The sequence below is a fragment of the Trichosurus vulpecula genome, chromosome 2 (genome assembly GCF_011100635.1).
Source record: "Trichosurus vulpecula isolate mTriVul1 chromosome 2, mTriVul1.pri, whole genome shotgun sequence".
Taxonomy (NCBI): Eukaryota; Metazoa; Chordata; class Mammalia; order Diprotodontia; family Phalangeridae; genus Trichosurus; species Trichosurus vulpecula.
In genome coordinates, this window is record NC_050574.1 from 186,308,395 (window position 1) to 186,335,297 (window position 26,903).

Here is a 26,903-nt window from a genome sequence, read left to right on the forward strand (position 1 = left end):
TGCAGAGAGTACAACTCTGATGGACTGGCCATGTTGTTCGAATACAAAACATATACTTGTCAAAAAGACAATTTTATGGAGAACTCACACAGGGCAAGCATTCACATGGTGGTCAGAGGAAGCCATATAAGGACACCCTCAAGGTCTCTCTTGAGAATTTTGGAATTGATTGTGTGACATAGGAGACACTGGCACAGGACTGTTCAGCATGGCATGCCCATATCAGAGAAGGTACTGTGCTCTATGAGCAAAGCAGAATTGAAGTAGTTCAAAGGAAATGCAGGATGCAAAAATTTGAAGAATCCACCCCAAATGTTCACATGGACTATTTGTGCCTGATAGGTAGTAGAGCATTCTGAGCTCATATTGGTCTGATCAGCCATAGTCAGACACTCTGAAACTTGACTCTAGCATAGTGATGTCATTTTCGTCCCCTTTGAGAATGAAGGACAACAACCAACCAACCATGTGTTACTCATTCTCTCAGTCTTATTTTCCAGATTTGGACTTTGTCTTAGAATCAGATTCTGTGCAGTTCTGGTGGGACTGTTGTCATGGCCACAGCCTTTGTTATCTGGGGTCCTGCCCCTGTAGTCTTTGCCGTTGAGTGTTGTCTTCTTCAAAAATCACAGAAACTCACATTTATTGGCTTAAGCCTGGGAGCTGCAGTCTTTCAGTAGGTTCTGTATAGTCAGATTAAGGGAAAGGTCTGATCACTACCTTCCCAGGCTTTCCATGCTTAGGGTACTTGTTTGTTTCTAGGCAATACAGCTACAGACTTGCCCTTAGGTGGCACTCTAGTAGACAAGTAGTTGGCTCCAACACCTGTCAGCCACTTGGAAGACTCAAGAGGTTTGGTTACTGTGCTGTTGTCTAGCCCTGTTCTGACCCTGAAGCTAAATCTTCTTTCTACTGAGAGCCTTGGGGGCTGAGTCCTTGCCGACTCCCATTCCACAGTTACTGCCCTGTTAATGAGATCTTGGACTAGTAAGATGTTGTACCATGTTTTCAGTCTAGTGTTCTTATTGAATCTTGGTTGGGAGAGAACTGCCCATGGTGGCTGTCTTGGCTGTTGTCCCTCCCTGTTTTGTTTTGGAGGCAGAGTGTAGTGAAGAGAATACAGACTTGCAATCCCATGGCTTGGATTTAAGTTCTGGCTAGTGCTAACCCTCTAATTAGGTGTATCACTTTATAACCCCTTTGACCCTCAGCTTTCTTATCTGTAAAATAGGTATATCTAAACTATCTACTGCATAAGTCTGTGAGGAGGAAAATATTTTATACCTTAAAAAATGTTATGCAGATAAATTTTATTATTATAATTAGGTGACTAATTTTGGACACTGCTTTGATTGGTTGTGGTGACTATAAAGACCAATATATTGGACATAGGGCTTGTGTTTGAGTTTGGGTGGTCATTGCTCGTAAGGGGAGGCAACGAATCTAGAGGCTGAAATGCTTCTCATTTTTATTTCTCAATTCCTTGTCCATCGCTATTTCTCAATTCCCTCCATCCTCAACAAATGCCAGATATCCAAAGTTCCCCAGAAGGATAAATAGTAGAAAAAATATCAGTATCAGGAGGATAAGATAACTTATCAGCTGGATAACTTTTAATCCATTTCTTTAGCTGGTTTAAGCCAATGAGATTTTGATAGCTTGAAAGGTAATTTTTTTTCCTCCTTAAAACTAAAGAAAATTACATTTATAAGTGATGATTTTCTCTATAGTTTGATGAAGGTTATTCACACTGTAAGACAGTTTATGTAGTGTTAAATTCTTATCAAATGGTTGAGACCTTTGGTCTTCAGGAATACTTGGAAAAGAGAAGGTCAATTTTGGTAAACTTTTGGGAAGATACAAGCTAAATCCAGTATTTGAAATTTTAGGGTCTTAATGGAAATTTGAAAGTGTTTTAAAATCTCATCTAGGCTGGAAATGCAGTGAACATAAGCTTGCTATGACTTTTGGTCAGCAAAGAAGCATGACCTCCTCCATTTCTTATGTGGGCTGATTTGCCTTCTTTAGATAGCCTGGTGGCCCCCTGCTCCCAGGGGCTCACCATATTGGCACCAGACTTAGTGCAAACATCAAATTAACTTTAGCCCACTGAATCTTGGAACTCTGGTGCTGAAGTGGTCCCTTGTCTCAGCTTCCCTGGAGCAGGGATTACAGGTATATGATACAACTATACTTTACTTTTAAGGAATTACTTTTAAAACATATTAAAGACCTCATTAAATCACACTGTCAGAACAAAAAATGCTCAAAGTTAATCTTAAGTATGCATGCGACGGGCTTGTGAAAATGAACTGAAATGTGGTCTCATGCAGAGAAACCTTTTGGAGTTGCTTGTTGTTATCATTGCTCTGAAGACCGAAAGCTAGAATCCAGATGTGGTCTTAGCAAGAAGTAGCTGTGGTTCCATCAGAGATAGTGCCTTGTTTGTAGTGAAATGGTGAAGTAAACTGTGCTTTAGATGATCAAGTGTGTGGGTTTTCCTTTGATGATTTAGATTGTGCTTCAGTCTATTTTGATGTATATCTGGATTTTCCCCTTTTCCTTCTCCAGTTTCTTTTGTCATATTTTGTTTCTGTAATTCCCATTCCTTCCTCCTTTCATATTGATTTTATTAACAGGACTTGACTTTGTTTCAAGCTCATACAAAATACTTTCCTTCATATTATCCCATTTGAATGTTTGATACCCTTGCAAAGTAAACAAAATGAATAGTGTTGTCGGAGTGCAGTGGTGAAAAGAGCACTATATTTGGAGTCAATCTAGGTTTGAATCCTGTTTCTAGATACTCGTACTTGTATGATGTTATACAAGTAATTTAATTTTTTTTACAACCATTTATTTTCTCTCCTTCCCATACCTCTACCCCCAACAATAAAAAAGAAAACCCTCATAACAAATATACATAATCCAAGAAAACAAATTTCTACGCTGTCCATGTCCAAAAATATAGGTCTCATTCTGCATTTTTAAGTCCATCACCAGCATGTTTCATCCTCAGTACTCTGGGCACAGGGCTTATCATTGCATTGGTCAAAGCTTTTCAAAGAGTTTTTCTTTACAGTGTTCTTGCTGCATGAATTGTTTTCCTAGTTCTGCTCACTTCATCCTATGTAACTTCCTAGAGTTCTATCCAGTTTCTTCTGAAACTGTTCACTCTGTTGTTTCTTAGGGCTCAATAATATTCCATTACATTCACATGCTATAATTTGTTTAACCATCCTCTAATTGGTGGACACCCTGTTAGTTTCTAGGTTTTTTCCCTACTATGAAAAGAACGACTCTAAATGTATTCAGACATATGAGTACTTTTTCTTCCTCTGTTCTCTTTGATGGTTTTTCTAGGTTGATGGATATGGAAACTTTAGTAAGTCATGTAATTTCTATGAATCTCTGTTTCTTCTTGATTTGTCCTATGAGCTTCATTTTGCAAAAGAAGAAGCTGAAACTTGGTGGGTTTAAATGATTTGACCAATGTAACACAGTAGGACTTGAAAGCCAGGTATTTTGATGCCAAGTCCTTTGCAGTGCTCCAAGCTTCCCCCATGTATAAAGTATAAACTAATTGTAATTGCTGTCTTTGTGAGAATAATGACCAAACACAATTCTTTTAGGTTGAACTTGCTTTTTTGCTCTGTGTGTATAACCATCATTTGATATTTAAGGGACACTACAATTGTCTTCCAATTCAAAATGAGTGTAATTTTAAAATTCTGCTTCCTTAACTGTAAAATGAGGCTCATCTTTTAAGATGCTCTTGGCTCTTAAGTCCATGATCCTGTTGAATATTTCCTGATGTAGTGGTACATTCTGTTGCCTGGAAGTGCATCTTTGAAAAAAAAAACTAATGATCCCTTTGTATCCTAAGCAATAAAGTGTAATAAGCTTTCAGTAGAGATGTTCTCTGACTTGACATTCTATTTGGAAAATTCTTAAAGAAGATGACATTTGTCTAATTTGGAAGTTGCTTCAATTGTGTGAAAATGCTGTGCAGGGTAGGTAATGATTGTTTGCTCGTCACTGATCATTGGGTTACTAATCACTTTCAGGGTAAAATGGAAGTGATAAGTATAAATTCAGTATTAATCTTTGAATTCAGTTCTACAGACATACTGAATTTTAAAATATTTAAAGGGCAAAATAGTAATATAACATTTTTTCTATGTGCTGTACAGTATGGAGAAAAGATAAATATGTAACATGGCAGGGAGGTGTGCCTTCATGCAAATTTTTTTTAGATCTGAAAGAGTCATATAGAAACTCTCCCTACCCAGCATTTACACTGGTAACTTTGATCCTGACAAAGGTTCTATCACCATATTGCTTATTCTGTAAGGGGTTCAGAGGCAGGTGATGTTGGGAGTGAAGAAACAGCTCAAATACTGAATTTCATTGCTTTTTCAGTCACAGAATCCATTCATTATCCCCGTAAGGTCCAAGCTTTGAGAGTAATAGGGTGATTGTATTTGCTGTGTATTTTCTGTAGAAATGTCAACAGGGTCTTTTGCATCCTCACAGTCTCCTTCATAAAATCCCAGAATTTGAAAGTTAGGCTATCTAGCCCACCTCATGCAACAAAAGAATCTCCACTCTAGCATGCAATACAATTTACATCTGTCCCATAGAGAGAACAGGTCTCTGACACTATCCCAGGGCTAGGACTGGGATCTTTATTCTTCTCAGAAATAGCTCCCCAAGCTCCAGAGGATGATAAGAAAGTTAGCAATTGACCTCTTTAATATAACTTTATAATCTTCATCTTTTTTTATTCTTCAGGAGAGTGTTGTTTTCTGAGATTAATGGTGCTTGTAGAATTCTGAGCATGTTCTCTAGCCATGATTACAAGGACAACTTCAATGTATAATGTTTTGGAAGATGATGTGCATAAATAAAGACAGGCTGAGTAGTAGAAAGGATGCAGATTGGTCTCATTTCTTCCATATGACATTCAAGTAGAGCCTTTGTTTTTGTTTTATTTTAAAAAATACATTTTTATTGATGTCTCTTTTTACATCAGTATAATTTTCCCCAGTATCTCATATAAAAATAGTATTTTTAAGGAATAAAAAGGAAAATTATTGATTAATACATTGAAAAATTGGAAAATATGTGCATTGTGCTACATTTGTCGACTTCTCACCTCTGTTAAGGGTGTCTTCTCACCTTCTCTCCCCTCCTTTTTTTGAGGCATGCTTGCTCTTTGTAATTTTGAAATGTTCTAATTAAAAAAAATTAACAGTTGTTTATTCCATTTGCATTGATGTAGTCATTGTGTATATAGTATTCTTGACTCTGCTTGCTTCATTCTTCATCAATACGTGTAGATCTTAACATGATTCTCTGTATTCATGACATTTGTTATTTCTTCTAGCACAATAATATTCCATTACATTCATATCCCACAATTTGTTGAGCCATTTCCCAATGGATAGTAAATTTCCAGTTCTTAGCTATCACAAAAATATTGCCATGAATATTTTGGTGTATAGGAGAACTTTCTTCTTATCACTAGCCTCTTTGAGGTTTGATCATAGAAGCTCTGAGTCAGAGGGTATAGACAATTTAATCACTTTATTTGCATGATTCTAAATTGCTTTCCAAAATGGTTGTACTGAACTACAGCTTTGCCAGTAATACATCACTGTTCTTACCTTTCCACAACTGCTCCAATATTGACTGTTTGAATATTTTGTCACCTTTGTTAATTTGCAAGGTGTGAGGTGAATGCTAACGGTTATTTGTTGAGCATTTCTCTTATTATTAGTCATTTGGACCATTATCAGAGAAATCTGATAGAGAATTTTGTTTCCCTATTCTGGCCTCCAACCATTCATCTGCTTCCTTCTTATCCTAAGTGTACGAATGTTATTTTTCAGAAGCTTTTCAGTTTCATGTTATCACAGTTATCCATCTAACGTTTGCAATTTCTCCTATCCCTTGTTTGGTTAAGAATATATCTCTTACCTGTAGCTATGAAAAGGTATATGATCTTTTCTTCTCATTTTTAATAAGATCATCTTTAACATCAAGGTTATATATCCATTTAGAGTATATTGTGGAATATGGTGTAAGGTGTTAGTTTAATTCTAATTTCTGTCAAATTACATTCTAGTTTTCCCAGAAGTTCTTACGAAGTAGGAGTTCTTTACTTAAATACTTTATATTTTCTGGTTTATCAAATACTGGATTGTTGAGTTTCATTGTTTCTGATTCTTCCTCATCTAATATGGTCCAATTGATGATGGCTCAGATTGAATGTAAATAGCAATTGTTTCTGCTTTGGACAGAAACTCTGAGGGTCTTCCCCAGTCCAGATTGATTTTCTTTTTATTGGACTAGGTAAAAGAGGCCTTAATCATAGAATGGGTAGTGCCTCAGGCAAACTGAGACCTGGAAAAGGCCTTAGCTTAAAAAGGCCAACGTCTCACATTGCATTCAGGGCCATCTCCTCCACGCGTTCAGATCTATATCTTGCCACTGGATCCAGAGGGCTCTAGAGAAGAAAGCGAGGCTGGTGATTTTGCACAGCCCTCCCTCACTTAAATCCAATTCAATTACAATTCATGACATCACCTTGCCAATGTTATGGTCCTCTTGGAGAATGAAGAACAAACAACAACAACCATCATTGATCTACCTCTCTGTTTTTTAATCAAGATCAAGTGGTTTTGATAAGTGCTACTGTATAATATATTTTGAAGTCCAGAAGTGCTATTCTCCTTTGTTCTTTTTATGATTTCCCTTGACATTCTAGATATTTTATTTTTTCCAAATGAATTTATTAATTTTATAAGTTCTATAAAATATCTTTCATAATTTGATTGACATGGAATTAAAACTGTAAGTTAACTTCTGCAGAATTGTCTTTTTTCTTATTTTGGCAGAGTCTAGCCACACTCACTGAATAATCCTCCAGCTATTATAATTGGTCCTTCTTTATGTCTTTGTGATTGGATATGTACAAGTATTTTGTGTGGTTTGGTAGACTAGTCCCCAGATATTTTATGCATCTTATAGTTGTATGGAATGGAATTTCTGTTTCTTTTTTCACCTCTTAGATGTCATTATTATTATATAGTTAACAAGTCAAGTCAACAAGCATTTATTAAGCACTTACTATATGCCAGGCCCCATGCCAAGCTCTGGAATACACATATAACGAAAAAAAGAAAGATAGTCCCCATGCTTAATGTCCAGTGCTTATTACATTGTAATGAGTTTAGACAACATATAAAGAAAGTTGGAGGGAATTTAGGGGACGAGAACCTGCTCAGGGACTTTGTAGAGAAAGTCTGGGAGAAGAGTCAGTTGTGCAGCCTGAAGAAGTGTGAAGATAAAGGATGACCTTGGGTGTCCGTATAATGGAGGTTCTGGGAAAAAGTGGGAGAGGCTGTAGAGGTGGAGGGATATGGAGAAATATGGGAAATATTGAAATGCTATTGGTTTTTGAAGCTTTATTTTTACCCAGCAACTTTGCTGAAGCTTTTAATTGTCTTTGAACATCTTGAATTTTGCAAATTCCCTAAGATTTTATATCATGTTTTCAGCAAATACGGATAGTTATATCCCTTCTTTACTTTTCTTAATGCCTTAATTTCTTTCTCTTATCTTATTGCTCATTTGCATTTCCAAAACTATTTCAGATAATAGTGGGGAGAGTGTGTATCCATGCTTAGCTCCTATATTTATTGAGGAAGGTCCTAATCCAATGTATCCCCATTGCATATGATGCTTACTTTTGACACTTTGTATGATACTAAATCAGTTGCCTACACTTTGTAGAGTTTTCAGTATAAATGAGTCAAAGCTTTTTATATTAATTGAGATAAACATGGTTTGGGATGATTTTTTTTAAATTTGAAGATACCTTTATTTTAATATCTATCTATCTATCTATCTATCTATCTATCTATCTATCTATCTATCTATCTACCTACCTACCTACCTACCTATAATTTTCTCCTAATTACATGTTAAAACAATTTTTTAATATTTTGGTATTTTTTAAGTTTTGAGTTCCAAATTCTATCCCTGCCTCCTTTTCTCTCTCCCCTCCTCTCTCCCTGAGATGGTAAGCAATCAGATATGGGTTATACACGTACAATCATGTAAATCATTTCCATGTTAGTGATTTTGTACAAGAAGACCCAAATAAAAAAAGAATGAAAGAAAGAAAGTGAAAAATAGCAGGCTTCAGTTTGTATTCAGACAACATCAGTTATTTCTTTGGAGGTGGATAGTATGCTTCATCAGTAATCCTTTGGGATTGTCTTGGATCATTGTATTGCTGAGAATAGAATATTCTATCATAATCATATACCACAACTTGTTTAGCCATTCCCTAACTGATGAGCAACACTTTTGATTTCCAAATCTTAGCCACTGCAAAAAGAGCTGCTTTAAATATTTTTGTGCAAATAGGGCATTTTCCCTTTTTTAATGTCTTTGGGATATAGACATAGCAGTGGTATTGCTGGATCAAAGGGTATGCACAATTTTATGATGATTTTGTTCTTAATATCATTAATTGTGTTGACTGTTTCTCTAATGTTGAACTGCTGTTGTATACCTGGTTTAAAATATTTAGCCTGGTCAAGAATTATTTCTTGCATAAATTGCTGTGTTCTATGTGATAGGATTTCATTTACAATTTTTTGAATTGATATTCAGTGATAATATTTATTGGTCTAGAGCTCTCAATTTGGACTTTTTCCTTCCCTCAATTAGGTATTAAAACTACATTTATCTTATAAAAAGAATTTTGTAGGTTGCTTTCTCAATTTTTGAGAATAATTTGTATCATATTTCATACTAATTTTTTTGTAAAATTTGATAGGATTCTCCTATGGATATATCAGGACCACGAGTTCTTTCATTTGATAGTTCCTTTAGAGCTAGATCTATTTAATTTTCTCAGATTGGCTTATTTAACATCTCTGTTTAGTCTTCTGTTAGTTCAGATAGTTACATTTTTGAAAATATTCCTCTATTTCTTTGTATTCTCAGTTTTTTCGTATTTTATTATTTATATAATATTTTTAGTTTTCAGCATTGATTTCCACAAGATTTTGAATTACAAATTTTCTCCCCATTTCTACCCTCCCCCCACTCCAAGATGGCATATATTCTGATTGCCCTGTTCCGCAGTCAGCCCTCCCTTCTGTCACCCCACTCCCCCCCATCCCTTTTTCCCTTACTTTCTTGTAGGACAAGATAGATTTCTGTGCCCCATTGCCTATATATCTTATTTCCCAGTTGCATGCAAAAACAACTTTTTTTTGAACATCTGCTTTCAAAACTTTGAGTTCCAAATTCTCTCCCCTCTTCCCTCCCCACCCACCCTCCCTAATAAGGCAAGCAGTTCAACATAGGTCACACATATATCATTATGCAAAACCCTTCTACAATACTCATGTTGTGAAAGATTAATTATTTTGCTCCCTCCTATCCCGTCCCCCTTTATTCAGTTTTCTCCCTTGATCCTGACCCTTTTTGAAAGTGTTTGTTTTTGATTACCTCCTCCCACTATCTGCCCTCCTTTCTATCGTCCCCCCATTTTCACCCCCTTCCTCCTTCTTTCCTATGGGGTAAGATACCCAATTGAGTGTGTATGTTATTCTCTCCTCAAGTCAAATCCGATGAGAGCAGGATTCACTCATTCCCCCTCACCTGCCCCCTCTTCCCTTCCTACAGAACTGCTTTTTCTTGCCACTTTTATGTGAGATAGTTTACCCCATTCTATCTCTCCCTTTCTCACTCTCTCAATATATTCTTCTCTCATCCCTTAATTTAATTTAATTTTTTTTATATATCATCCCTTCATATTCATCTTACCCTGTGCCCTCTGTCTATCTTTCTATCTATCTATCTATCTATCTATCTATCTATCTACCTATCTATCTGTATGTATATTCCCTTCAGCTACCCTAATACTACACATCCTCTTTCCATGTAGGAATGTAAACAAAACAGTTCAAGTTTAGTAAGTCCCTTATGATTTCTCTTTCTTGTTTACCTTTTCATGCTTCTCTTGATTCTTGTGTTTAAAAGTCAGATTTTCTATTCAGCTCTGGTCTTTTCACTGAGAAAGCTTGAAAGTCCTCTATTTTATTGAAAATCCATATTTTGCCTTGCAGCATTAAACTCAGTTTTGCTGGGTAGGTGATTCTTGGTTTTAATGCTAGCTCCTTTGACCTCCAGAATATCGTATTCCAAGCCCTTCAGTCCCTTAATGTAGAAGCTGCTAGATCTTGTGTAAACCTGCTTGTGCTTCCAAAATACCTAAATTGTTTCTTTCTGGCTGCTTGCAGTATTTTCTCCTTGATCTGGGAGCTCTGGAATTTGGCAACAATATTCCTAGGACTTTTTGTTTTGGGATCTTTTTCAGGAGGTGATCGGTGGATTCTTTCAATTTCTATTTTACCCTCTGGTTCTAGAATATCAGGGCAGTTTTCCTTGATAATTTCTTCAAAGATGATATCTCGGCTCTTTTTTTGACCTTGGCTTTCAGGCAGTCCAGTAATTTTTAAATTATCTCTCCTGGATCTATTTTCCAGGTCAGTGGTTTTTCCAATGAGATATTTCACATTGTCTTCCATTTTTTCATTCCTTTGGTTCTGTTTTATACTATCTTGATTTCTCATAAAGTCACTAGCTTCCACTTGCTCCAGTCTAGATTTAAGGTAGTATTTTCTTCAGTGGTCTTTTGGACCTCCTTTTCCATTTGGCTAATTCTGCCTTTCAAGGCATTCTTCTCCTCATTGCCTTTTGGAGCTCTTTTGCCATTTGAGTTAGTTTGTTCTTTAAGGTGTTATTTTCTTCAGTATTTTTTTTGGTTCTTCTTTAGCAAGTCATTGACTTGTTTTTCATGGTTTTCTTGCATCACTCTCATTTCTCTTCCCAATTTTTCCTCTGCTTCTCTTATTTGCTTTTCCAAATCCTTTTTGAACTCTTCCATGGCCTGAGACCAAATTCATATTTTTCTTGGAGGCTTTTGATGTAGGCTTTGTTGGTTTCTTCTGGCTGTATGCTTTGGTCTTCTTTGTCACCAAAAAAGATTCCAAAGTCTGAGTCTGAATCTGAGACTGTTTTCGCTGCCTGTTCATGTTTCCAGCCAAGTACTTGACCCTTGAGTTTTTTGTTGGGGTACGACTGATTGTAGAGTAGAGAGTACTTTGTCCCAAGCTTTAGGGTGCAAGTGCTGCTGTTTTCAGAGGTATTTCTACACAGCAAGCTCTGCCACACCAGCACTCCTTCTCCCCTGAGAACTGCCAACCAGGATTACAGCCCAGATCCAGGCAGGGCAAAGCAGGCTTTGCACTTCTGCTGTATCCCACTGCTTAATTCCTCCCACCACGTGGGCCTGGGGCTGGAAGCAACTGCACCTGTAGCTCTGGAAGCAGCCTCAGAGCTGCACCACTTCTGCTGCTCCTGGGGTGGCAGCCGACCGCGAACTCCTTTCACTCTGTCCCAGCAGTTTTTCCCATTAACCTGTTCTGCTACAGTCTTTGGAGTTTGTGGGTTTAGAAGTCTGGTTACTGCCACAGCTCAATGATTCAGGGCCCTACAGCCTGTTCCACCCAGCTCCCCATCTGGTTGGTCCTGGCACAGCCCACGCTGAACTGTGCTTCGCTCCACTCCCAGCGCCCTGCGGAATAGACCCTTCCCAGCGACCATCCAGGCTGTCCTGGGCTGGAGCCCTGCTTCCCTCTGCTTTTTCGTGGGTTCTGCAGCTCTATAATTTGTTCAGAGCCATTTTTTACAGGTGTTTGGAGGGACCTGGGGGAGAACGTAAGCAAGTCCCTGCTTTCTAGACACCATCTTGGCTCTACCTGTATTCTCAGTTTTGCTAGCATAAACTGTACATTATAAACCCATATAATTTTAAAATTTTTTTCTTGTTTTGTTGTGATTTTACCTTATTTATTTGTTATTTTGTTAATTTGATTTTCTTTTTATATATTGTCTAAAGGCTTATCAATTTCATGTCTTTTCAAAGAAATACCTTTTAGTTTTTAAAATTATTTTTTATATCTCTTAGTTTCCAGTTTATCTACTTCTCTAATTTTTATGTCTCCTTTTTGTTTATTTGTTGGCTTTATAATTTTTAAAATTCATATTCAATTCATAAACCCTCTTCTTTCTAGTTTGTTAATGTATGTTTATAGGGATATTATCCTCCTCCCCACCCCCCCAGACTGCTTTAGCTGCATACCATAAATTTTGTTATGTTTTGTCATTTGTTTCTATGATTTGTTATTTAGCCCACTCATTATTTAGAATTTCATTGTTAAATATTCATCTGGGTCTGGGTCAGTTTTGCTCTCAGAACTGATGACTGTTTTTATCGTGTTATGTGATGTGTTTAATATGTCTTTTCATATTTATTTGCAATATCCTTGTGTCCTAATGCATAACAGTTTATGTAATAATAACATAAAGAAAGGCACTTTGAAAAACTTTAGAACTCTGATTAGTGAAATTATAAGCCATGTTGGATCTTTTCTTGATAGGGCTCCTAGGCTGATCAGTCAGGAGGATCTATAAACATAAAGTGTTTTGATTTGATAAGGAATTAATCAAAAGTTTCTCATGATATCCTTGTGGAGAAATGAAGAAATAGAGTGGATTGGAATATAATTAATAATAATGATTTTATTGTCTCATTTTTTTCCTCACAACAACCCTGCGAGGTAGGTGCCATTTTAATCTCAATTTACAGATGAGGAAATGGAGGCAGACACATTAAGTGACTTGCCTAGAGTCACATAGCTAGTAAATATTTTAGGCTGAGCTTAAACTCAGCCTGAGGATTTGACTCTAGGTTCTGTGCTGTATCCATTGAATTACCTAGCTGTGGAGTGATTGGCTGAAGAACTGTACTCAAGATGTTGCTTAATGGATTGATGGCAGCTTGGATGATGATCTTTAGCAACTTGCCATAGGGCCCTGTTGTGTTCAGCACTATATAGGACTTTACCAATCACACACGTGACACAAATGTGCTAAGTTAATAGTACGTTGGATGAGACTCAATATTTGAAAAAACAACAACACATGGACAATAATAAATTTTAATATGGATCCATTTACATTTAAAAGGCATGTGTACAAAGATGGCAGAAATCTAACCATATTAATTAGGAAAGTAATGCCCAGATCAAGGGAATTCATAGATTAACCATACTTTGTGTATTAACCAGACCACATGTCTGGCCAACTGGGATGGTGAAGGGTCTGTAAACCATGTTCTGAGGAATAATTGAAAGAATTAGGTAAACTTATAATCTGATAAAGAAAAGGTCTCTCAGTGACATGATTGTCTTCAAATATTTGAAGGATTGGTTAGTCATTTGGAAAAGAGCAAAGACTTATTCAATGTTATTCTAGAAGGCAAAAACTATTACAATTTTAACATAAAATAAAGAATGTTCAGCAATTAAGTTTGTCTCTAAATGGAGTAAGGTAGCTAATCAAGTAGTGAACTCCCTGCCACTGGAAGGGTTCATAGAGATGTCATAGGAGTTGTATGCATTTGGATGGCACAGGAACATTTGAACCTGATGACTTCTAAAATTCTTCCAACTTTTCTGTGGTTATAATGGTCTTCAACTATTTGGGTGCTTATCTGATATTTTAGCTTCACACTTCCCTGCCTCGTTCACTTATCTGATATTCCCTATTCCTCAATCTTCATGGAAAGAGTTGAAAGTCTTCATGGAAAACCAGATGTTTAGGCCATGAAGCATCTGGCTTAGTTTTGGTGTTAGAATATCCTGGCTGTGATGTAGTTTGTGTCCTTTTGTCAGCCTTGAATGGTCTGTGTGATTTCTGCATCACCATACAGAATTATCCTGCATTCAAAATGTGGAAGAGAGGATCACTGTAGGACTGAGAGTTGGAATGGGTCTTCAAAATCATTTGTTCTGCTCCATTTGGTTTTTGAATAATAAAACAGGCCCAGAGAGGTCATTTGTCTTGCCCAAGGTCACAGAGGTAGTTAAGTAGTAGGGCTAGGTCCTTTCACTTCAGATTCAGTGCTCTTCAAGTACGTCACAGTGAGGGGGTGTTTTGTCAGAGAACTTTGGCTTTGTGATTTGGGGAATTATGGGAAAAGTTACATTTTTTTAAAGTACTTACAGAGATTAGAAAATATCAAAATGGAAAGAAATATAGCTAGATTGCTTGGAAATATAAAATTATCACCATAAATTAAGAGAGCAAGGACAGAGAAATATATCTAATTTATTGAGATATAAGATGTCTTACTTCTAATTTTATATTTTTGTAGAATGTCGTTGTTTCTAAAAAGATGCTGAGGCATTTTGAGATTCTTGCAATTATACCTTGCCAGTAAAATACTTAAGAAAATAAATGTCATGAGTTTCTAGATAGACAACTTCTTTAGAGTTAAAATCTGAAGAAAGGAGGTCCTTTTGCAGTTTGAAGTGGGAGACAAGGCAGTTGGTTAAGTTTTCTTTGGATGTGAGATGTCCAACAAATGCAGAATATTTCTGTAGTTTAAAAAACTATCCCTTAGGTGACAGAGAATGCAAAGATCAAAATAGGAAAAATAAGGAAATACTAATGCATTGAGATTAAGATTAAATAACTGTGGTTGGGAGGTAGCTATTATGCACCTAATAGTCTTTATTATTCCCTCTCTAATCCTAATCTTAAATTTAAGTTAAGATTAAGTTTTAGCTTTTTCCCTGAAACCTTTCCCACAGTACTCCAGTGGTCAGGGATTTGCTCTTTCTTTTGAATGACTATAGCATTAATTATCTACTTGGCACTTGGTATTTTGCATACACTACCTAGTTGTTTTTTCATAGATATTTATATGTATTTGAAATAATAATATAATTTTATAACATAACAATTATAATCAGATAGATGGAGTAGAATAGGGAGAGACATCACTTAACAATTTGCCACATATGGTGAAGAATGAATCTTTTTCATACCAATGATTTAATTCACTCATTATATATGATTACAAGACTCTGACAGAGGTGTAATTATGGTGATAAAGGTCACCAGAATTATAAACAGGGAAAGGGCCATGAAAGTCTGAATATAAAAAACAAAAACCTTTGTACCACTTAAATTTTTACATGCTCAGGAAATAGTTTTTAATTGATCTATCAATGACCAAATTGTGCTTTGTTGTACCGTGCATTTGGTTTGTACTTTGGCCAAGACTTTGAGGTTGGTGTTTAAAAATTGTTATATTTTTGATAATATAATAATGTAATAATACTTCAGTACTTGGAAAAATCCATTATTTCACCAATATGGATATTCCTTTCAAAGACACATCTCAATTCTTCTGTACCTTGCCCAGGCTCACACAGCTATTAAGTATACGAGGCCTGATTTGAACTCAGGTCTTCCTGGCATTCTATCCACTGTATCATCTACCTGCCCACTGTAAGCTCCTAGATGGCAGGGAAGATCTTATTTTTATATTGGTATCCTCTGGGGCTTAGCAAAGTGCCTTGAACATAATAAAAGCTTAATAAGTGCTTTTTGGCTTATTCAACATTATGCTAGGACATTATTCTAAGCAAGACAGGAAGGGATTCAGACCCTGCTGTTATGGAATCTAATTAGGGAGACAAGGCTCACTCACAGGAAACATCTAGATATAGATACAGAAATATAGATCTGTATGTACGTGTGTATATATACATACATATGATATATATATATTTATATATGAATAATGCAATTCATATGTACAAAAATTTTTACCACTTTGCAATGAAACTTTTGGCAATGATATTTTAAAAACTTAAGTCATCTGGTTCTTTGGATGATAGCCTGTCATCAGGCCTTCTCTCAAAGCCAATTCAGCTTGGGTACCATCTTTACATCTTGCTGCCAAAATTTCCAGTCACCTCTCTATCTTGAAGTGAAGCAGTAGAATGGGATTTTGATGTTATTTTTTGCAGAATATTTTGCAATTTTACAACCTCTTTCACATGACAGTATAATAAATAAGATAGAGAGCAACACAAGGCAGCCTAGAGTATGCACCAAAAGAGCGGTACAAAGAATACCATACGACAGAAGGGTCAAACAAGTGGCATATTGTCCACAACAGTCCTGAGTGCTGCCTGAACTAGATTAAAATGTAATTGGGAAATATTTAATAAAATAGACAATAAAACATAGATAATATTAATGTGTGGTTTTTAAAGTCAGTATGTAGCCCTCAGGGACTTTTATATATGGTTTAGCGGCCCCCATTTATATTTGAGTTTGACCCACTGGTGTAGAGGAGGCAAAGAGAGGTAAGATCACCAGGAGAGGCAGGTGCTTGAGGTCAACAGCTGGGGACAATTGAGTAGAGACTGCAGGAAGAAAAAATAGGCTTTACTTCAGTGTAAAGAGGAGCTTCATGAAAGAGGAGTCTAAAAATCTCTGTGAAGTAAGAAATTCTGTCACTAGAAATAGTCAAGCAGAGGCTGGAGGTTGTACAGTAGATTTCTTCATAGGGGACCTTTCAGCCATGGTTATATAATACTATATTCTTTGTTGTTTAAAAGACTTTGATATGACTGTATTTGTAAATTTTATATTAAAAGTTTGTATGCCCTAGATTGGGCGGCTAGATGGTGCAACGAATGGAGTGCTGGGCCTAGAATCAGGAAGACTCATCATTCTGAGTTCAAATGTGGCCTCAGATACTTACTAGCTGTGTGGTCCTGGGCCTGTAAAGTCATTTAACCTTGTTTGTCTCAGTTTCCTCATCTGTAAAATGAGTTGGAGAAGGGAATGGCAAACCACTCCTGTATCTTTGCTAAAACAAAATCTAGACAGGGTCACGAAGAGTCAGACAAGGCTGAAACAATTGAAAAACAACAAAATGCTCTGAATGGATTTTTTTTTAAAGCTAGGGGACTAAATGGGAGATTAAAATAGCTGCTTTGTTTGGAATTACAATTGAATGTCAACTATAATTAAATATTGTGATATCAGATGAAAGCCTTTCATGATGTTCTGATAAATTTACATTATGAAAATGCTTATTATTATGGAAAGGAATATGCCATGAGATTGGTGAAAGTCAATAACCCTGTCTTGGTTTTGGCTAGAAAAGAGTGTGCCTCATTGGAACACAGACTTAGCTATCTCTAGAGCAAATATGGGACAAAAATGACATATTGCATAAGCTCAGAAATCTTTTGCAGAATACAAATTAACCCCAACTTGAAAGTCTAGGGAGTGATTGTGTGTCTCGAGCGGTATTTTAAGGCAGACCTCTCTTGATGAGTACAGCTGGGCTCTTGTGTAGTAAAGCACTCTGGGACTCTCTTTTATAGTGGGCATATTTTACTAAGCAATCATTTCCTTTTTTATGAAGATAGCTTTCTTGGTCAGCCCAGTCTTATGATGATTCCCCAAGTTGTAGACTGTTATGTTTTCATGATGTGATTATTTCTCCTTTTTACTGGAAGGCAGGAGAATTTGTTGAGGTAAAGGATTTAATTTAGCAATGCTGTTCTTTTGAACTGCTAAGCTAGCCCAAGGTTTTCCAGCTTAATCTTTAAGTGGATTTTGTTGCCTACAGATTTTGAGTAACGGTATAAGACTCAGAATAGGATTTGTGAGTTTCTTATGAAATCTCCTACCCAGATGTGTGGTGGTGATCTGATAAGATTCTCAGTCTTGGTTTGTTATTTCTCAATTCACCAATAATTATTTGGCCTTTGTATTAGTTCTTCTCATTTATTTTCCCTCTCTTCTTTGAAATGAAGACATTGGACCTTATCAATAATTCTAAAATTAATTGGGCCATAGGATACATTTATGTTTCCAATCTATTGACATAATCCAATGCTAAACTGGGGGCGTGGGGTGGAAGCATTGGAAAACTCCTGGAATAAATTATGTGGAATTTTTCAGCAAAATTAGGCCTAGTTTCATCCAGAAAATTGCCAGAGGTAATAAGTTTTGATAAAAACATTTTCATATTGAATATTTTAGAGTATTAGCCCTACTACATATGAAGAGGCCTATCACCAGTTAGTAGAATGGTTATAAACTGTTGAAGTTTTCAACCATAGCAGCCCATGAAACAAAGAAAAAAAATAGCCCTTAGTTCTGTCTAGCTCACTTTTGCATCCATGTTTATGGAGTGGTGTAAAAGAGAGAAAAGGATACCAGGAAACTATCTCTAAACATTATTTTTACTGTTGGTATGCTAGACATGAAATCCTTGTCCAGTGAGAGAGCATACTGTAGGAGGAACTAAGTCATACAATATTGACGTCCTTACTGTGCATTTAACGACTGATGTGGGAGTCATTTCAAAATCAGTTGTTTATGTGGTCAGACCTTTGAGTCATTAGGGCAAAGATAAAAACCAAGGCCCAAATAGAAAAATGGATAATTATAAGAACATATGCAATACCGTTCTAACAGCTCCAATCTGACCAATTCAGATAAGCTGGAGATGCTCAAAAATGGCGACAGGAATAAGGAAAAGACAGTGACTCAGACTTTGGGAGTGTAACTGGTGTGTAATGGTGAGGGGGCCAAAAGAGCCTTCCATTTGGCTTAGCCAACAAACACTTTATCTCCTCGACACGTGAAGAGATGTGGCAACCAAGATGTTAGTTGAGAATATAAACTCATTTGTAAAATTTTATGGAAGAGAATGGTAGAAGTCTGGAAGTAGCATCGTTTCATAAAATAATGTGAAGCAATAGAGGAGGGAAAAATTAAATCTTCAGAAAAGTTATCCATAGCAGGTTAAATGACTTGCCCAGGGTCACATAGTCAGTATGTCAGAGGTAAGACTTGAACCCAGGTCCTTTTGGCTATGAGGCCAGATGTCTATCTGTCTTCTGACTATGCCATGCTACCTCTTTTATCTATAATATCAGCATATTTGTGATGCTTCAAGGTTTGCAAAGTGCTTTTGTATACATCCTCACTTGATATGTAGGAGATTGAATTTCTTAGAGGTTAAGTATGTTGTCCTTCATGTCACAGCTAGGAAGTACCTGCAGCAAGATTTTGAACCCATTTCTCCTAAGGCAGCATTGACAGAGAGGCTGCACTGAATAGTGCATGAAGTATCAGACAGCATTTGTATTACCACAGTTCTTCTCAGCAGTGATGTCATGCTACTAATAATGCTTATCACAGTACTCTTTATCAATTATGTTTTTCCTATAATCGTTTGTTTGGGAACTTGTTCATGGGATATTGTTGATAATTTTCCCCTTTTTATACAATGCATTATACATTTTAAACATACATGTATTTATTCTAACTGTAGTCTCTATACCTTAGCAATTTGGATGAGTAATGAAGACTCAAGGTTATAAAATTTTTGTTTTATAGTCTAACTTTATAGGCTAATACACATTAATATCTTAAACTCCCTAGAATTTGAATCTAAAGGTTAAGGACATGAAACTCTATTAATAGATGACATCTTGGCAAGGATAACTAAACACATTTGTGTGGTGCTAGAATTCATATTCAGTTTTATAATAAGGTTAGATTTTGTAAATAGCATCTGCATTTAAAAAATATTTTTGTGGCATAGAACCCTTTAAAGTGAGGGAGATGCATGGAAGGAAGTGTTGAGGGATGTGTAGTTGAAAGTTTAGTGGAAAGGATACTGGACTTTGAAGCTAGTAAACTGAAGTTCCAGTAATGACTCTGAAAATAAATGTTTTGATAATTTGCAAGCAACCTATCTTCTGTGATTCTCAGTTTCTTCATTTGTTATGTGGGGATAGTATTTACTCTACCCATCTCACAAGGCTGTTATAAGGAAAATACTTTGTAAACCTTATAGGTCTGTATACATATAAGCTATTATCTATACTTCTTCTTTTCTACTCTCCTCCTTTACCTTGCCCACACTTCTGCAACCACAGTGTTGACTGAATGGGTAAAAATGGTAGATAAGAATTTTAGTGACTTTTTGTGGCTTGGGGAACCTTGAGCAGAAGCAACCAATGTGATACAGCACTGGTTGTTCCTAGAGAAAAATAGAGCAGTGGTGTGTGATAGCCTGGTTTTCTACTCTGCCTTCTGGTAAACATTCTGGATGCTGATGATCCTAAGTTTTCATAGACACCAGGTCAGAATCACAGAACCTCAGAATCTCAGTGACCATCTAGTCCAATCTAGACCCCACTGGAATCCTCACTGAAACATATCCAACAAGTGGTCATCTGTTCTCTGCCAGAAAACTATTGAAAAGGCACCCACCATCTCCATTTTACTTTTGAACAATTCTATTAGAATTCAAAATTTTCGCCTGATATCAAGCTCAAATTGGCTCCTTTTTAAATTCCACTTATTGCTTCTGGTTCTTTAGTAAAAAAAAAATCTAGATCCTTTTCCACATGACAGTTCATCAGATACTTGAAGATCAAGTACCACGTGGCCCCTTGAGTCTTATTCTGTCCAAGTTAACCCTACCTCCAGTTCCTTCAACTCATCCACACATGTCATAGATTCAACCATACTGGTTGCCTGTAGAAGGGAGATAAGAATCTGTAGTTATTTAACATGTAGGAATTTAGTATGGTTCATTTTATCAATCAGCCAGAAAACATTTATTGTCTGCTATGTGCCAGGCACTTTACTAGTTACTGGGGAATACAAAGACCACAGTCAGAAATTCATTGCCTTCAGACTAATTCTATGATTACATGTTTCAGAATAAAAGCGCCATTTAGTGTCTTACTGTAGCATGGAGGTAAGCGGTCCTGGGTTCTCAAAGACTATCCAGTGAAACATGATCCCTTATAGGCGGTACAGTGAGTAGAGTGCTATCCCTGGAGTCAGGAAGATCTGAATTCAGATCTGACCTCAGACACTCAGACCCTGGGCAAGTCATTTAACCCTGTTGGCCTCAGTTTCCTCATCTGTCAAATGATCTGGAGAAGGAAATGGCACACCATTCCTATATTTTTGCCAAGAAAACCCCAGATGGGGTGATGAAGAATCAGACCGTACTGAATAACAACAGCTTCCTTCCCAAGTCACTCTGTGATTCACTCAGGGCCCTTTAAACTGTAATTGACTTGTCTACTGAGTGAGGCTAATATATATTACTGTAGTTACTTATTCAGTTTAACATGCTTTTGTTCTATGTAAATCAAGTAAATCAGAATCCAACAGCTGGTATGTCATGGAAAATTACATAATCCAAAACTGATGAAAGGATCAATGTGAACTTATATAATTTCTATATAAAAGAGAATTCCTACATAAAAGGAACAGAAAACTCTGCATCAAACCTCACACTTCTAGACTGCTCCCTGCAAGCATGGTGATGTCTTGCTTTACTGCCCAGTCGTGTTGATTGAAAATACCTTTTTTTCTGCAAACCTTCATGAAATCATAGAAACTTAGAATTGAAAGGAAACCTTAGAGGTTATCTGGTCAAAAATATCTTTGCGGTACCTAACTCAGAAATTTTTCCTAGTACTTAGAAATTGAAGAGATAATTGACAGTTCAAGCAGCCACTGCTTTTTGGTGTAGTTTTTTCTAGAATATACACACCATAAAGTAGCATCTTAAAATGATCACATTTTACTATAAGAATGTTATAATTGAGGAATGGTTCTCAAATGGTTCTCAAATCGTAGGTATTATCCTGTTGTGAAGCCAAAGATAAAACTTTAAATAAGGATGATCACTCAAAATAGTAAAATTATTCTTGATCCTATATAATAGACATAATGCTGTATGCATTGCTTTTAGGAGAGGTTCGGATTTACTACAATGTAAAAATATAATCCTTTTTTAATAAACATGACTGCCAACTAGCATACTATAAATCTGTCTCTCTGTCCATCTTTCTACTCATCCATCCTTTGTATTTTGGGAATTGGTTTGGGGACCGTGATTTTATTGGTGTAAGGAACTCCCAGTGAAGAACTTTCTCTGCTGATGCAGATTGGCATATGGTCTGAGAGAGTTGGCTAGGGCACTATTGAGTGACTTGCCTGGAGTCATATTATCAGTATGCATGTGGCAGACATAGGATGGTCTTTCTGACTCTAAAGCTAATTTTCTATCCATTTTCCTCCTCTGCTTCTCACAGCTAGCTGTGAGAAAGTTCTTCACTGGGAGCTCATTACATCAAGGAAATTACAGCCCCCAGCCTACTCCCAAAATACAGATAGATAATAGATGGATAGATACTATATATACATACACATACATATATACATACAAATATATAATACGTATAGTATGCAAAATAATATATGCATACATACCTATTAATAAACCTGAAATATTTGTTGGCTTTATTAGAATTTAGAAGTAATTTTTAGAGATGATTCAATTCTCTTATTAAAAAAAATGTTCTATAGAGGTTTAAGCTGATGTTTTATTTTTCTATTGCTAAATTTCCCTGTAGGAAGCAAAACCTTTCAAAAACATCCATTGACCTCGAGCTTTGCTTAAAGTTTTAGGTGTTCAATTTGTAGATGTTAATGCTAGGTGTTTTTTTCCTACTGCAAAGCATTTTTTAAAAAGTAAAAGCTGACCTAACATTTCTTTCTTTTGCTTTCTCAGGCTGACTATTCACTATCACAGTTTGATAGATTCGGTTCAATTCAACAAATATTTCAGTGCCTATTCCTTTGTATGTGGTTGAACTCTAAGAGACCTTCTCATTCAGTCCCCTCATTTTACATATGAGCAAATTGAGACCTGAAAGATTAAGGGATTGTTTAAGGTCTCCATACCAGTCTATTAAAGCTGCTTTGGGACTTAAAGACTTTCACAAAAGTCATATCAGACACGGATGCTAAAAGCAGTAAGCCTTTATTATGGATAGGTTTTATTTCACACAAGGGAAGACATAAGATTTAAAATGAGACACTAGGTTTGGTAGGCATAATAAAGGGTAATAAAGGATGGGGCTGAGGAGGGGGAAGGGCAACAAAGGACGCGACCAGAGAGATCACTAGAACCTTGGGCAAGGCAATTGTCAGGCCACAGGAGGAGGAGGAAGGGATCCACAATAGTCCTGTGTGAGTCTGCCCTCCAGACCAGGCACATCTAGGTCATGTTCAGCATAGTATGACAGCCCACCTATAGCAGGACCATAGCGGGGAGGGCTATGGATTTTCTAGGGAGTGGAAACTACTTGCTCAGACATAACAGGTTTCACATCTCTGACTTCATAGGTAAGGAAATGCCAGGTATTGAGCCAGTGAGCTTTCTACTCTAGAAAGATCTAACATGGAAAATTCTAAGTAAGGAAAGGAGTGTTATACAGTGGGATGGGATGTGACCCTGTAGCAAGGGAGCTCTATGGCTCTTGGACAGGGGGAATTATCACAATCAGACACCTAGTTAGGAGCAGAGCCAATAATGAACCAGTGCCTCTGTGCTCACTCCTACCATCTTTGTTCAAAGACTAAGCTCACTGGCTCATACCATTTGAGTTTTCAGCTTCCTCGTTGGTTCACATAGGCCTATAAGTGGTTTGTTGTTAGGGTGGCTCATCTATTGTTCATCTTGCCAGCAATGCGAACTACTACTGACTTTTCACATGATAGTCTATCAGTGTCAGGCGACCACCAGCACATTGTTTTGTCAGTTGCTTGTGTGTACTTTTTAAAAATTTTGTTTATTTTATTTGGAACTTGAGAAGCATCAATTCAATTGAACATTTCCATATGCATTATAGAGCAAGAGAGGATTGTTCATGAAACCATAAATCTATTATGGAGAGCTTATTTTTCTACTTAATGTATATAAATTCAACTTGAAATTTTTGAAATTGTCCTGCTTGTCTATGATTCCTTCTGACCTTCCTTCTGTTCTCTTTTCTTAGGGAAAGGGGAAGACTCTATGCCTCTCCCTGCTATGCACCATTTCCATTTAAGGGGAAAAAAATAAAACCCTTGTAATGAAATTGCATAGTCAAGCAAAACAGATTCCCACATTTGGCCATGTCAACAAAAATGCATGTCTCATACTGCGTCTTCTCATTCTGCATCTTGAGGCTGTATCATTTCTCTGAGCAGAGGTTAATACTTGTTTCATCATTGGTACTTTGAAATCAGTTGGTCATTTCACTGATCAGAATTCTTAAGCCTTTTACATTCATTTGCCTTTCCAGTGTTGTTATCATTTTCTGCATTGTTCTGGTTCTGCTCACTTCAGTTTGCATCAGTTCATGTGAGTCTTCCCAGGTTCCTCTGAAACCAGCCCTTTCAATGTTTCTTACTATGCGGAAAGAAGCACTCCATTCCATTAATATATTGTAATCCATTACTATAACACCAAGTAATGGACACCCACCATAGTTTCTAGTTCTTTGCCGCTACAGCAAGAAGTGCTATAAATATTTTTGCACATGTGCATTCTTTTCCCCTTTCTTTGATCTCAGTTTCAGGTTAGCTGCATGGACTATTGCAGGCCTTACTGTGGAATTACACATGTGCCATTTGACACATCCTTAAAATTTAGCACTGTATGGATGTGGCAGAAATGAGTCCATGTGGCTTTATATCTTCTGGTCCATTTTCTTCCTATGCAGCTCTCTGGCCAGAGGTGGTGACCAAAACACATATATTTCATTGCCTTCATCTTCATACATCCACTGTTCTGCATGTTGCATTCATAAATAGATGCTTAACCCAAAGTCAGGTCAATATTTTGAGTATTTCAGCTGCCTGCCTATAATTTACTCCACATTTCTTTTTTTCTGCCTGTTTATTCTCTTCACATTCACTTTAGGCATTTAAAGATAGTATTATAGCTCTTCTGGGATCATGAATGAGAATTATAATATTTCCAGGCCCCTAATAACCTTCTGATACCTCAAGCACTCATTAGCACTAAAGGGAACTAGTTTTGGGATTAGAACTGCCCCTGCTGAATTGTTCAAATGTATAATCTAAACCTTAGTTTCTTAAAATGTTTTAATTGGATTTTTCCTTACCAATGTTTAATTTTCTCATTTTTTTTGTAGTTTTTACATTAATTGCTGTCACTGCTAAGATCTGAGACAAGGTGGTGTTGATGCTAGCTGAAGGAAATTTCTACGGCCCACGTATAGCTTGCTTGTACGGTAAGATTCTTTGCCTTTTTTTTTCTTTCTTAAGTCATTTCATTACTGTTGGCCTCATAGTTCTGCAGTTTAATTTCTGATGCCTCAGCAAAGGCCCATGGTGTCAGAGAGGTTGATATCTTAGAGCACAGATCTTAATCACCAAATTAAGAATTTAAGTGATAAGCATTTATCTTAACACTCATTTTATCCAAATCCCTTTTTGAGAACCAAATGTTATTAGCTCTTCATATTCAGGAGATAATTATCTAGTTCTTAAGTCTTAAGCTTGTGACTTCTTTCTTTTTCCCATCCTACCCAGAAGTGTTTTGCTCCCCCCACCCCACCTCCCTTTTAATTTTCATTAGCCTAGATTGTGACTACTTTTTATTTTTCATCCACATCTCTACTTTGTGTTTGAGTAGGAGGAAAAAGAAAACAATCACACATGAAACATTAGCTGGTCAATTCTACTACTGTTATTTTAATTGAAAATTTGGAGATAATCACTTGAACTGAAGATGAGTAACTGAAATGAGGATTTGGATTACTTTTGGACTTAAATTATCCACTAGTCCTAAGATTTATGGGTATCTCTTGATATAGAGATGCAGAAGGTTATAGCACAGGCAGAAAACTTGGATTTTAGCCATGTGACCTTGGGACAAATCTCTTTTACCTCTCTCAGACTCATTTTTCTCTTGTATAAAATGGTATGACATCTTTCTAGCCCACTTTAGGGTTGTTGTAAGAGTCAGATGAGGTACTTTATGTGAATGCTGTTTGAAAACACTTGAGCCCTAGGCAAATATGAGCTGGTGGAATATAGCAAAAATAAACTCATGATCTCTCATGCACCTTCCCAGCCTAAAGGTCATCCTTGACACTGTGCTCTCCTTCACTTCACATCAATTCAGTCTATAAAAGTGTCAAACTTCTGCCATCTAGAACCAGATAAAAATGTAATTGATAATTGTTTAACAAAATAAGTAAAAATACTATACAACATAGTGTTTATTTGTGATTTTCCAAGTCAATAAGTGAACCCATAGAGATCCATTTCTATTTGAGATTGACCCTGCTGCTCTATATTATATTCCATATCCATAACTGCCTTACCCACTCATATAGCCACCATCTCAGTATAGGCCCAAATCATTTTTTACCTTTACTATTGTTTTAGCCTTCTAATTTAGCCTTCTCTGTCTGAAACCTTCCCCTCCCAATCTGTCCTTCACATAGCTTCCAAACTGACTTTCCTATAGTGCAAATTTGACTCCGTTATATTCTTTTGTACTTTTATATATATACATATATATATGTATACATATGTATAGATATAAATATATATTTATATATATATTTTAAATTTCCCATCTTTCAGATATTTTCACTCATTTATTTATTTATTTATTTTTGGTTTTTTTTTGGGGGGGGGCAGGACAATTGAGGTTAAGTGACTTGCCCAAGGTCACACAGCTAGTACATGTGTCAAGTATCTGAGGCTGGATTTGAACTCAGGTCTTCCTGACTCCAGGGCCAGTGCTCTACTCACTGCGCCACCTAGCTGCCCCTATATATATTTATATACATATATATATATACATATATACATACATACATATATACATACATACATATATATATATATATACTTTTATACTTAATAAACTCCAGTTTGTTAAGTATAGTTCCCTACTGCCTTCCAGATCCAATGGAAACTTTTCTGTTTGGTATTTGATACTCTCCACAACCTGTCCCATCCTATCTTTACAACTTAGTACATGTGACTTACAAGCTAGTGCATGTTGCTGCCCTCCACATGAT

At 36.5% G+C, this 26,903-nt stretch overlaps 1 protein-coding gene across 2 annotated transcripts in view; it reads left to right on the forward strand.

Annotated features, from left to right (window-relative positions):
• The window catches only part of WASF3 (WASP family member 3), a 183,226-nt gene that overhangs the window by 68,580 nt on the left and 87,743 nt on the right, over window positions 1-26,903 (forward strand). For both annotated transcript variants that reach the window (XM_036744465.1, XM_036744464.1), the window contains exon 2: window positions 24,999-25,097. The gene's annotated coding sequence lies outside the window, so the exon portion shown is untranslated. The remainder of the gene's footprint in view (window positions 1-24,998; window positions 25,098-26,903) is intronic.